At 42.4% G+C, this 12,316-nt stretch overlaps 1 long non-coding RNA gene across 1 annotated transcript in view; it reads left to right on the forward strand.

Annotated features, from left to right (window-relative positions):
- LOC135361710 (uncharacterized) overlaps positions 1–12,316 on the forward strand; it is a 570,432-nt gene that overhangs the window by 513,475 nt on the left and 44,641 nt on the right. The window lies entirely within an intron of this gene.

Below are 12,316 nucleotides of genomic sequence, written 5' to 3' on the forward strand. Positions count from 1 at the left end.
TTTTTTCCCTGTGTGGGAGCATTTCCCCCTCTCTGGATTCCTGTACTACTGGGTGCTTGGACTTAAGTGTGGGATTTCAAATTTGTCCTCGTTAGATTTCATCTCTAATTTTGCTCCACAATTAAATCTACTGAAACCTCTGAACTTCCACAAATACTATTTAATACTTGCATAAATACTGTTTAATATTTTCATGTCTAATGAACATGTTTTCCATATTTTTAACAAAATTCTGCATAAAAATACTAAATAACGTTCAGGAATGAGTCCTTCAGGCTATATTAACTTATCCATTGCCCCTTTCTAGTATTCTAACCTAGCGCAGTACCTTTTGATGCAAGATATAAAAGAGATTTGTACCAGTTAGCGATGTTCAAGACACCTTGGAGATACGGAAACACACAAAGAGCTTAGCTGCTAGTTGATGAAACAGGTCTAGGACAACTGGAAGTGACCATTGAGGGAAATAGATGATTAGGTAAGATATTGATTTAAATAGGTATCAAACATTTTAAGGATTTAGGGGATTTAAGGATTAAGGAATTGCAAGAGCCAGGGGGATTTCTTTCTTTTAAGTATGTAGAATTCGAATCTGGAGTTGTCTATAATTACAATGCAATGTGTTATGTTATTAGAAGAAAATTATGTTCCAAGTGCCGCTGCTGCCCAGCTGGGAGTATGCCTGCAGGACAGAGGGTGCAAGTTAAAAGACCAGGCACAACATGCAGAAGAATGAAACTGGACCATTTCCTTACACCACACACAAAAATAGACTCAGATGGTTGAAAGATCTCAATGTGAGACAGGAGTCCATCAAAATCCTAAAGGAAAACACAGGCAGCAACCTCTTCGACCTCAGCCGCAGCAACTTCTTCCTAGAAACATCGCCAAAGGCAAGGGAAGCAAGGGCAAAAATGAACTAATGGGACTTCATTCAAGATAAAAAGCTTTTGCACAGCAAAGGAAACAGTCAACAAAACCAAAGACAGCCGACAGAATGGGAGAAGATATTTGCAAATGACAAATCAGATAAAGGGTTGGTATCCAAGATCTATAAAGAACTTATCAAACTCAACACCCAAAGAACAAATGATCCAATCAAGAAATGGGCAGAAGACATGAACAGACATTTTTCCACAGAAGACATCCAAATGGACAACAGACTCATGAAAAAGTGCTGAACATCGCTTGGCATCAGGGAAATCCAAATCAAAACCTCAATGAGATACCATCTCACACCAGTCAGAATGGCTAAAAGTAACAAGTCAGGAAACGACAGATTTTGGCGGGGATGCGGAGACAGGGGAACCCTCCTACACTGTTGGTGGGAATGCAAGCTGGTGCAGCCACTCTGGAAAACAGTATGGAGGCCCCTCAAAAAGTTGAAAATAGAGCTACTGTACAACCCAGCAATTGCACTACTGGGTATTTACCCCAAAGATACAAATGTAGTGATCCGAACGGGTACGTGCACCCCGATGTTTATGGCAGCAATGTCCACAATAGCCAAACTGTGGAAAGAGCCAAGATGTCCATCGACAGATGAATGGATAAAGAAGATGTGGTTATATATATACAATGGAATATTATGCAACCATCAAAAGGAATGAGATCTAGCCATTTGCAACGACTTGGATGGAACTGGAGGGTATTATGCTGAGTGAAATAAGTCAATCAGAGAAAGACATGTATCCTATGGCCTCACTTACATGAGGAATTCTTAATCTTAGGAAACAAACTGAGGGTTGCTGGAGTGGTTGGGGGTGGGAGGCATGGGGTGACTGGGTGATAGACATTGCGGAGGGTATGTGCTATGGTGAGCGCTGTGAACTGTGTAAGACTGTTGAATCACAGATCTATACCTCTGAAACGAATAATACATTATATGTTAAAAAAAAGAAAGAAGAAGAAGATAGTAGGAAGGGTAAAATGAAGGGGGGAAATCGGAGGGGGAGACAAACCATGAGAGACTATGGACTCTGAGAAACAAGCTGAGGGTTCTAGAGGGGAGGGGGGTGGAGGGATGGGTTAGCCTGGTGATGGGTATTAAAGAGGGCACTTTCTGCATGGAGCACTGGGTGTTATGCATAAACAATGAATCATGGAACACTACATCAAAAACTAAAGATGTAATGTATGGTGATTAACATAACATAATAAAATTTAAAAAAATAAAAATAATAATAAAAAAAAGACCAGGCACAGGTGTATGGGAATTTGGGAAGGGGGTCAGGCAAGAAGCATGAGCCAGGCAGAGGAGGAAGAGCATTTGAGTCCTAATGATTCACCTTCATACATTTACCCTTTCATTCACTTAAAAACTGGTTTTGGAGTATATGCTCTATGCCAGGCACTGTTTTAGGATGTAGCAGTGAAGAAACAGACAGCACTCCCTGCCCTGCCAAAGCTAACAGGAATGTCCCGAGAGGGATGGTCAGAAATGTGTCTGGTAGGACAGGGGAGGTGCTAAGGGAACAGTGAAGAGGGAACGGGGAGGAGGCAGGGCCCCCACGGAAGTCTGGAACATGGAGACATAGGATTGAGCCATCCTCTCCTGAGGAGGCTGGGACTACTGGGTTCTCCTCCAGCAGGCTGGCCAGGGCTCATTCACATGGGAGTAAGATTTCAAAAGAAAATGTAGAACAAAGCTTAGGCTTGGAGCTGGCCCCTAGAATACATTTCAAGCAAGTCGAGGGCTGAATTCAAGGGTGAGTGAGGGAAGATCTTTACCTCTTAGTTGGAGCAAATGTAAAGACATATTGTGTCATGGATACCGGGAGGGTTGAAGATTGTGGCCAGTTTTGTAATCCTTCTAAAGTGGATGCTATTGCAGGATCTAGGTGAGAGATGAGAGTGGTTTCCCAAGGGCAGCAGTGGAGGTGATGGAAGTTATTGAATTCTGGGATATAATATAAAGGTAATGACTCAAAGGTGAGCATGAGTGCGATGGAAGAAGGTCTCAGTGATGAGGAAAGCTTTCAGCCTCCACAGTTCGAAAGTGAGAGTCACCAATTACCCAGAAGAGGGGAAGATGGCAGAGAAGAGTGGTTTGGAAGGAACAATTAGGAGCTCAGTTTTGCACATGTTAACTTTGAGATGCTTATTAAAAATCCAAGAGGAATGTTCAGTAGGAAGTAGACGGTGAGAGTATGGCCTTCAGGAGATATTTCTGATCTGTTGGTATATTTGGGAGGCATTGTGTGTGGATAGCACTCAATGCCGTGGTAGAGATCACGAGACAGGGAATGTTAATAAGACTGAGAGATCCAAGGGTGGTGCTAGGGCACTCCGCAGGGAATGTCCTTTATTCTGAGTAAAGGACATGAGAATCAGTGACCAGAGAGCAGAATGACTGATGACAGTCAGATAGAGCATGCTTGATGGGACAGGAGCACAGTTAGGCAAGAGGCAGAAGACAAAGCTGATGCAAGAGATTGAGGCCATCTTAGGAAAGCCTTGCATTCCAGGCGGAGGACCTGGGTTTGGTTGGAGGCAAAACTGTCATGATGGTGTTTTAAGTACAGAGTTTTCTTCCCTGTCCTCATGGCCTGGAGACAGTCCAAAAACCCCAATTATTCTAAAACTCTCCTGAGCAGACCTGTTGAGGACAGTGGGGATATCATAATGCATCATGGACCCGAATGTGACAACTCCAAGGATTCTCTGATTCTAGATTTAAAAGGATCTCTGGGCCTCGTGAGCTTGTTTGGAGGATCTCTGGGGTTAGCCTGGTGATGGGTGTTAAGGAGGGCACATACTGCGTGAAGCACTGGGTGTTATACGAAAACAATGAATCATGGATCACTACATCAAAAACTAATGATGTAATGTATGGTGACTAACATAACATAATAAAATAGAATTTAAAAAAATAACAAAAAATAAATAAATAAAAGGATCTCTGATCATCAGCATAAAACTGATGGGCCAGGGTAATAAGCTGTAGTTGCTTGGCTCAAACTTCTGTTCCTGGAGGTCAGAAGCCATAGCATTGCCGTAGTTGAACAGCACATGATTACATATGGAGGTTGGGTGGGGCGGGGGGTCTGGGGACAAGTCTTCCGTGGGGTTGCAGCTTTCTATTCTCTCCCTGGAAGCACAGGCAGGTGATATCTTGAGTTCCTCGGTAGAGCAGCTAAGGACTGGAGAAGCAAATTTGCAGAAAAGGACCGGTGATTTAATTTTATTCAACCTGTATCAAATTTCTGCATCTTGCAGTTTGGGCACAACAGGAGGTGACACTGTTAACTGTTACTCTTTTCACTTCCCTTTTTTCCCCCTCACTGAACATAAACATATCATTACACAGTTACACTCCACTATATTTAGAGTTGATTTTTTAACTATCTATTAAATCAAACAGGGAATCTGGGCTGTTCTACCTGGAACCAGTGGGACTTCCTGGGAAGATGGACATGTTCACTGGGGGAGGGTAAGACAAGAGTGAGAGCCACATTGCCAGCAACCATACACCCCCAGCAATCTCCATCCTGCTCTTCTTGGGAGGTACCAGCAGGCCACTCTAACTAGGGCAGGGCCAGCATCCTACCCACAGACCACCCTGCAAGCCTCTTGTCCACCAGTGACACAGGCTTCTTCTCCTTTGCAAGGGATAGATGGAAGGGACCCCAGAGGTGTCCCTAGCATCTATTCCAAGCAGTGCACTCATCAAAAAAACATGATTTAAAGTAGCCCGAGATGCCAGGGACATGACGTGTTCTACAGAACATAAGTTTTTATTGTTAAAGAAATCTGGAAAGTGCTGTTTATTTATCTCCTTCTTAGAGTCTTGCAGTGCGTATTCTTAGAGTCTTGTAGGCAGTCAGGAACACTGCACTGAAGGAACGTTCCAGGTGTCGTCCATCCCAAGATTTTCCATCCTAGTTTACTATGGAATCTTCTATTGCTGAGAATGCCTGTTAATATTTATAGAACAATTATAGAACATACTTTAGAAGATACTACTACAACTCATACCAGTATGGTAGTTTGCAACATGCCAACTGTGCAGTATTTGTGGCCTTATCAAAACAGTGTATATGAAGAGCCGGACATGTTTTCTCCATCTTATGATCCAAGAAAATGAGAAATGGGGAGGTTGAGTGGCATCCAGACCCACAGAGATAATGTGGTGGAACTCTGAATAAGAATGCAGCTCTCATGATGTCTATCCAGTCTTGCTTCCTTTAGGCAAAACAGCACACACCTGATGGAAGAAGATTGAGTGAGCATCAGGGGTTGGAAATGGGCTGACTAGGTAGTGCTGATAAGGAGTGTAGCCAGGGGCAGGAAAATTGGGGGAAAAAGATTGGGAGGGCAGGGTTCATGCTACAAAGTCACCAGCTGCTCCTGTCTATATCTTTAATTCTTCTTTATGTCCTTTAATCAAATCTAACTACAACATGGTTAACATAAATATGGCCATGTGGCCAAACAGGTCCCACTCTTCCAGTTGGCCACATCATTAATCATCAGTGATCTGCCAGCTTTGTCATGAGATATATTGTTATTTACTGTCTGAACATTTATTCATTTTCTGATTTGTCATTGAATATTCTTTCCAGTATCTCACTCTGTCATATTTTTTGCCTCTTCTACCCTAAAAATGAATGTTGGAAGTCTCAGATCATAAGAAAGATCTAAGAAAATCTTCAGAAGTGAGGGACACTATCACTTACTTGGAAAGATGCCTTTACATTTGTACACCAACCTTTTTATGGAATTTTCCAGTCTAAGATAGAATTATGCCAAGTTGGTGAACTAGAAAGTTGTAAGTCCCAGATCCTCCATCCTGTCTTAATGAAGAGAAAATGCACACTTGGTATGGGTAAAGAGAAACAGGATAATAGTAAGAGTTTCTACAGGATGTTAAAGTACTAGGTCTAGGTTGTGCCTTGATTATTAAATGAAGCCACAAATCCATTTTAGTGTGATGGTTTGCATGCCAAAATTTGCATGTTTTTTGTACAGTTTAAATACATAATGATTTCATCCTATTACTCCACATATATCGTTGAGTATCGATTTTGTGCCAAGTGCGGAGGATTCAGAAATGAATCCCTTCCTTCTTGTTTCTCACAGTCTATCAGAGGAGCTCAACCTCTTTTTCACTAAGAATAATTAAGCTAAATGTGTACTCCAGTCAATAAAACATAAAACAACATGATGGTTGGTCGTATAACTTAACAAATTTAGTTAATACAACTTCCCAGGGTGCCTGGGTGGGTCAGTTGGTTAAGCACCTGTCACGTCATGATCCCAGGGTCCTGGGATCAAGCCCCAGGTCAGGCTCCCCGCTTATCAGGGAGCCTGCTTCTCCCTTTCCCTCTGCCGCTCCCCCTGCTTGTGGCACTCTCTCTCATGACGTTGTCATGTCAATACAATCTTTTTAAAAAATTTTAAATAACCCAACAACTTCCCAGTGCCTGTGTACAACATGACTCCATTTGATACTTTGCAGAATCCATCAACAGCATGTGGGCTCACTGTAGTCCCAAGGTTCTCAGTCTCCTTGGGGAGGGGAGCCATAAATTCATAAAACCAATACACAGAACAAATAAGAAACCTAAATTAAATAAAATGACAGTGGATATGAAATAGTCACAAAAGTTTAAAATTTGTTGCATAATGTCCCAGAAAATAAAACTTCTAAGTTTGGTATGAAAGAGCTTCCTTTGCTGTAGTTTGGATTAGAAGTTTCTGTGAAAGAAGAACGGGGTCCTGAAGGATAACTATTTTGTGAATGGAAAGAGAAAGAGATTTTCCAGAAAACATTGTTCACAAAAACTTAGCGCTAAGAATTGTCAAAGACTGTTAAGGAACAGTAAGTAACTAGGGAGTGCCTGTTCTTTACAATGGCATACAAAACCCTAAAATTGTAGATGTCATTTAGTACCTCTCTTATTTGTGTATTCTGCTCAGCAACACCGCCATCCTCTCTCCTAATATATCAGATTCATTCCTGCTTTGCAGTGTGCCCTTTGTCCAGAATCCCCTTCTCTCTGATGTTTTCCTAGGCTACTCTGTTTTGTCAGTTATATACCAGCTCATCAGAAGGACCTTCTCTGACCCAACAATGTGAAATAGCTATCACCTTTCATATTTCAACCTGCCTTCTATTACTAATTTAATTCTATTCACAGGACTCATCACAGTCTGATAGTTTTACCTTCTTTGCCTTGTTTGAGTGATTGACTGAACAGCTGTTTCTCCCTGTAGAACTGCACAGCCCAATACCGTAAACGGTAGCCAGACCTGGCTATTTATAGTTAAATTTAAATGAAATAGAATTACTAGAATGTAAAATTCTAGACCTCAGTCCCAAAAGCCATATTTCATGTACACAAGAGTCACATTTGTTGAGTGATTATGAAATTGAAAAATGAGGATATAAAACACTTCCATCACAGTGGAAAGCTCTATTGGACACTACTGCTCTTAATGGAAGTTCTTAGAGATCTCGGGACCTTGTTCTATATACCCCTGTATCTCTAGTACCTAAAGAAAGCCTGTAAAGTGGATATTTGTTGATTGAAAGAATGGACCAGTTTCCTAGAGCAAATGGATCATGTAGAATAGAAAATGGGATGAAGCTGAATCTGTCACTTGATCCAGATATTGAAAGGACTCACATGGTTAAATAAGGATTTTATACTCATGCTTAAAAGTCAGATGAGAGTCGTTGAAAGTTTTTGAAATGAAGAATGACATGACTGAATATCTAGCTTAAAATGATTCTTGCAGAAGCATGAGCAGAGTGAGTTGGGATAGGAGGGACTGATGACAAGAAGATCAGCTAGGAGGTTATGGTCACTGTAAAGACACAAGATGACGAGGGACTGAACTGACTTTGACAAGGAAGAATCAATGAAGTTTGGTGCCCATGTTAGCCAGAAGAGGCTATGTCATGTCAAGATCACAAACAACTTCAGCGTCTCTGTGACTTTATACAAAAAGAAAACTTTTTTTTTTTTTTTACATGAAACATTGAATGTGGACTGGCAGATAGTTCTGCTCCACATAGCCACTCAGGAACCCAGGCTCCCAACTATCTAGAAGACATGACTCCCGTAGTCACTACGGCAGGGAAAGAGGTTGGCAATCACAGGGGGCTTTGCAATCCCACTTTGCTAAAGTGACACATGTTATTTCTGTGGAATACGATTAGCAAAAACTAATCACACGGCCCTGTCTGCAAGTATTTAGGAAATGTAGATGAGCAAAGAAATTTATCTATATATTTATTTCGTGAATCAATCTGTCCCCATATTAGTAATGAGATGAGAGGAAATAGGGAAAGAGAGATGAGTCACATACATCTCTGAACTTCCCTACTCATATGCAACTTAAATCTATGTAAAAAAATAAATCTGTATATAGTAGAATTTTTCTGACATCCAAAGAGAGGTCTATTCAATGTAATGTAAGTGGCACCAGGCATAGCATTCTAGCAGATGATAGATACTGAAATGATGAATAATAATATATGAGTAACACTGATTATGTGTCAAGCACTAGGAAAACCGGAGTGAACACAGCCAACAGTATCCCTGCCCTGACTGAGCTTAGACCCTAGTGTATAAGACAGGTAACAACTAACCAAGCCCATAATTTGCTAATTATAATCTTATGTGCTACAAAGAGAACATATAGGATTATACCATAAGAATAGTTTGTTATCTGTAATGTTAGTTAATAATCATTTTTTAATTTCTGCCTTATTTCTTTTAATATTTCTTTAATTCATATTCCCTCCAAGAATTTAGACCACTCATCAGTTGAAAATAATAAGAGAAGAGAATTCCTTGTAAGGTAGGACTTTAGTGAGCAACTCAAATAATCTATTCATTTATTTTAAAAAATTTCACTAGGATATTCTACCACTGAGTTTTGCTAAATCACTTAGTTTTTCTTTAAGTATCTAACTATTGTGTAGGGATCAGTACTTTGTCTTCACACAATGCTAATGTTGATATTCCAAAATATGTTATAAATTGAGATATAACACATCATAAAGTATATGCTTAAAAAATAAATAGAAGGATACCATATCAGCTCAAATTTTGTATGCTTCTCACCTTATCACCTTATCACTTCATGGTGCTTTCTAAGTGCCCTATGATTGATTACTGAATGAAAGCTGCTATGTAGAGATAATTGTCAACTATGTATCTGACTCTAAGAATTAGGCAATGGTGCTTCTCAATAACTCTGAATTGAGTTACTCTTCAAAGGTCAGAGTTGTCCCCCTAAAGGTTCTTTGTGGCCTGGTTAACATGGGGATGACCATATTTCAATAATACATCTGTTGTCATGTTATTTGAGAAATATGGATACGGGATAGGTATCACCAGTCCCAAAATGCTCCATCTTTCTGAGACCCAGCATATTTTCTGTCTCCTTCTTTTCCTTTTAAGCGCAGATATTTTCTGATCAACTAATTTCTGGCGAGTGTCATTGGAGTTCCAGAAATGGTCTTCTACTACTTAGTAGGTTCACGATTAAGAGGGCTGATACATAACTTACCTCCCAAAGAATATAAACCAAAATGGATATTCCCATCTCTGCAAATGTTTCCCTTGTAAGATACAATAACCTCAAATACCCTGATTCCTCTCCTGAAACCGGCTGCCCTCTGCATTCTCTCCTATACTGGGCTAGAAAATTCCTCAGCCTTGTGTGACCCACAGCAATTGGAAGGGCATAACGTGCACATTTCTCTTCTGCAACTGCAGAGGGGTAATAGACCCTCACAGCACCATTGGCGTCCCTGTTTCCCATTCAGCATTGTCTCTCTTCCAGAAACAGGCACATTCAGACTCCGTGCTGGATTCAGCTCTCCAGCGCTCCTGAAAGAGTGTAGTGCAGCCAACATATTGCTGAAGCTGCAACATCGGTTTGGTGATACAGAATGCATTACACAGCAGTGGGGCCGTGTTTTGCTTTGACTGAAGTGCCAGTGACTCAGAGATGAGCTGACTTTCTTTTTTTTTCCCTCCCCCTATTTTAAAGGCCTAAAGTATTGTGCATATAACACTTTCTGGCCATGCTCTAAGTGTAGCTTCCCCACCAGCGATGGCCCACAGGATAATGGAACTCTGCAATAATATTAGGGGTGTGTGGAAAATCTGTGGCCAATTTAGTCACTCAAGCAGTGCTCAAAATCTCTGGGTTAGGGCTGCAATGGGAGATAACTTGCCATAAGATGAGCTGCCTGGAACTCTGCAAAATACATGCTTCAGTGCTTCCTGGAACAGTCCAGAGCTGTGCATGCACTCACAGGGGAGCAGGAAATGGGCAACACAGATGCCAGGCGCCACAGATTTTTGGTCTTCAGTATAAAGACTGATTTGATGGCTGTTTTACTTATTTTTTTTTTTAAAGATTTTATTTATTTATTTGAGAGAGAGAGAATGAGAGACAGAGAGCATGAGAGGGAGGAGGGTCAGAGGGAGAAGCAGACTCCCCGCCGAGCAGGGAGCCCGATGCGGGACTCGATCCAGGGACTCCAGGATCATGACCTGAGCCGAAGGCAGTCGCCTAACCGACTGAGCCACCCAGGCGCCCCTGTTTTACTTATTTTTCAAAGGGAATTTGGATACTGTGCCCTCAAAATATCACCACCAAATACTCCTTTCATGTGGTAGAAAACCATTCTTGGTCCTCTTGTGCTGAGGACTCCTTGTCTGTTTTGCCACAGAGAAGTTAAAAAGCAGAAAACTTCATACCTTTTCCCAAAAAAAAAAAAAAATCGGGAGCATACAATTTTATCAGGCACAAAACTTCGACAATCGAATTTTGATTCTCAGGGGTCGTAATGGGCTAGCCCATGTGGAGCTGCTATGTATGTAATCAGTGGTTTCTGGCATTAAGTTTGCACATAGGAACACCTGGAGTTTGTGTAAGGTAACCTATGTTGCCTGGTCAGAAGGAAAAACGGCCATCTCATCATCAAGCCAAATCAGTTCGGTAACCGACACTAAACAGCAACGACAAAAACCTCACACTTTCAATCCTGGGGGAGAGACATCTGAATTATCTAAAATTCTTACATAGCAGTGATTATACTGTTTACCTGCCATGTCAGAGAACGACAAGTTTAGAGCACGGGAAGACTTCCGGATGATTAAAAATGCTGCTCGTATTTGTATAAAATTCATTTCTTCATTCACTTGTTAATGACATACAAGTCAGTGCCACCTCCACCTGCAATAGTAAACAAGACAGGTGCGCCCTCCTCTGAGGAAGCATATGATTTAAGGCGAAAGCCAAACAAGCAATTACCCTAAAGAGTGATGAATGGTATGTTTGGGGAAGTACGGGGCACGGTGGGAGCACAAGGCAGGCACACCTCACAGGGCCCGGTGGGCAGAGCAGAAGCGTGAGTAAAGTCACAGGTGAAGGGTAGCTGGACTGGAGCTCCTTCGCTCTCCCAGAGCAGAGTTTCCTCTGTGTCAGCTAAAGGTGAGCTTTAAAAATGGTAGAGGCCACTGGCTTCTCTGAGGAACTGCTTTACTGTGCCTCCCTCCTTCTTCCGTCCCTCGGTGTGCAGGGGCAGGAGCAAAGCTGGACAGAAGGACTGCGTGGCCACTGTGTGGGGCCAGCGCACCCCTCGTTGGCTGCAGCGGAAGGAAGGACTCCCTTGAGGCTGCTCTGTGCCCCCGTGTTGGAATCCTGTGGTACGAGTGCCCATCCTGGGAGTCCATGCGAGGGACTGCTGTGTCCTCCCTTGACCTTTCCCCTTATCCACTTAGCTGGGTGACGTCTCAGTGTGGGACGGACCCGCCAAAGCCTCAGCCCAGGCGGGGGTCTGGGTCTAGCTGGCCTATCTGCCCTTGGTGAAGACACTCCACTCTGGTTCTTTTGGAAGGGAGCTTAGACCCCAATCTTGACAGACAAGTCACTTGTAATATTGGAGGGGATTTTCCTCTTTCCTCCAAGCAACACATCCACAATCGAGTTTAACAATTTTAGGTCAACTCTTTGCCCTGATTCTTAGGTGTTTAATCAACGTGAACTTATCCTGCTTCTGTATGCTAACTATACATGAAAGATGCTGCTTCAGAATATTCCTTCAGACTCTGCAGCCTCCTAACCTCGATTCCCACCGGACTCCCGGGGACAGAGGCAGGGCCTCCCACTCTGGTGTGGGTGATGGGGAGGAGGGTAGGAAGGAGACCCCTGGGAAGAAAGTCTGCCCCCCAAACTGTCCGGCAACAGGCAGCATGAGCCCAGGAGTGGAATTTGGTGTAGCAGGGCTGTTCCTAACTGTGGGAAGAGAGAGGAGAGAGGTGGTGGTGAGGCAGGGGTCCTACCG

This window comes from Mirounga angustirostris, unplaced genomic scaffold, assembly GCF_029215605.1.
Source record: "Mirounga angustirostris isolate CCGP_5_RB_7025 unplaced genomic scaffold, mMirAng1.0.hap1 SCAF_10, whole genome shotgun sequence".
In the NCBI taxonomy this organism is placed as follows: Eukaryota; Metazoa; Chordata; class Mammalia; order Carnivora; family Phocidae; genus Mirounga; species Mirounga angustirostris.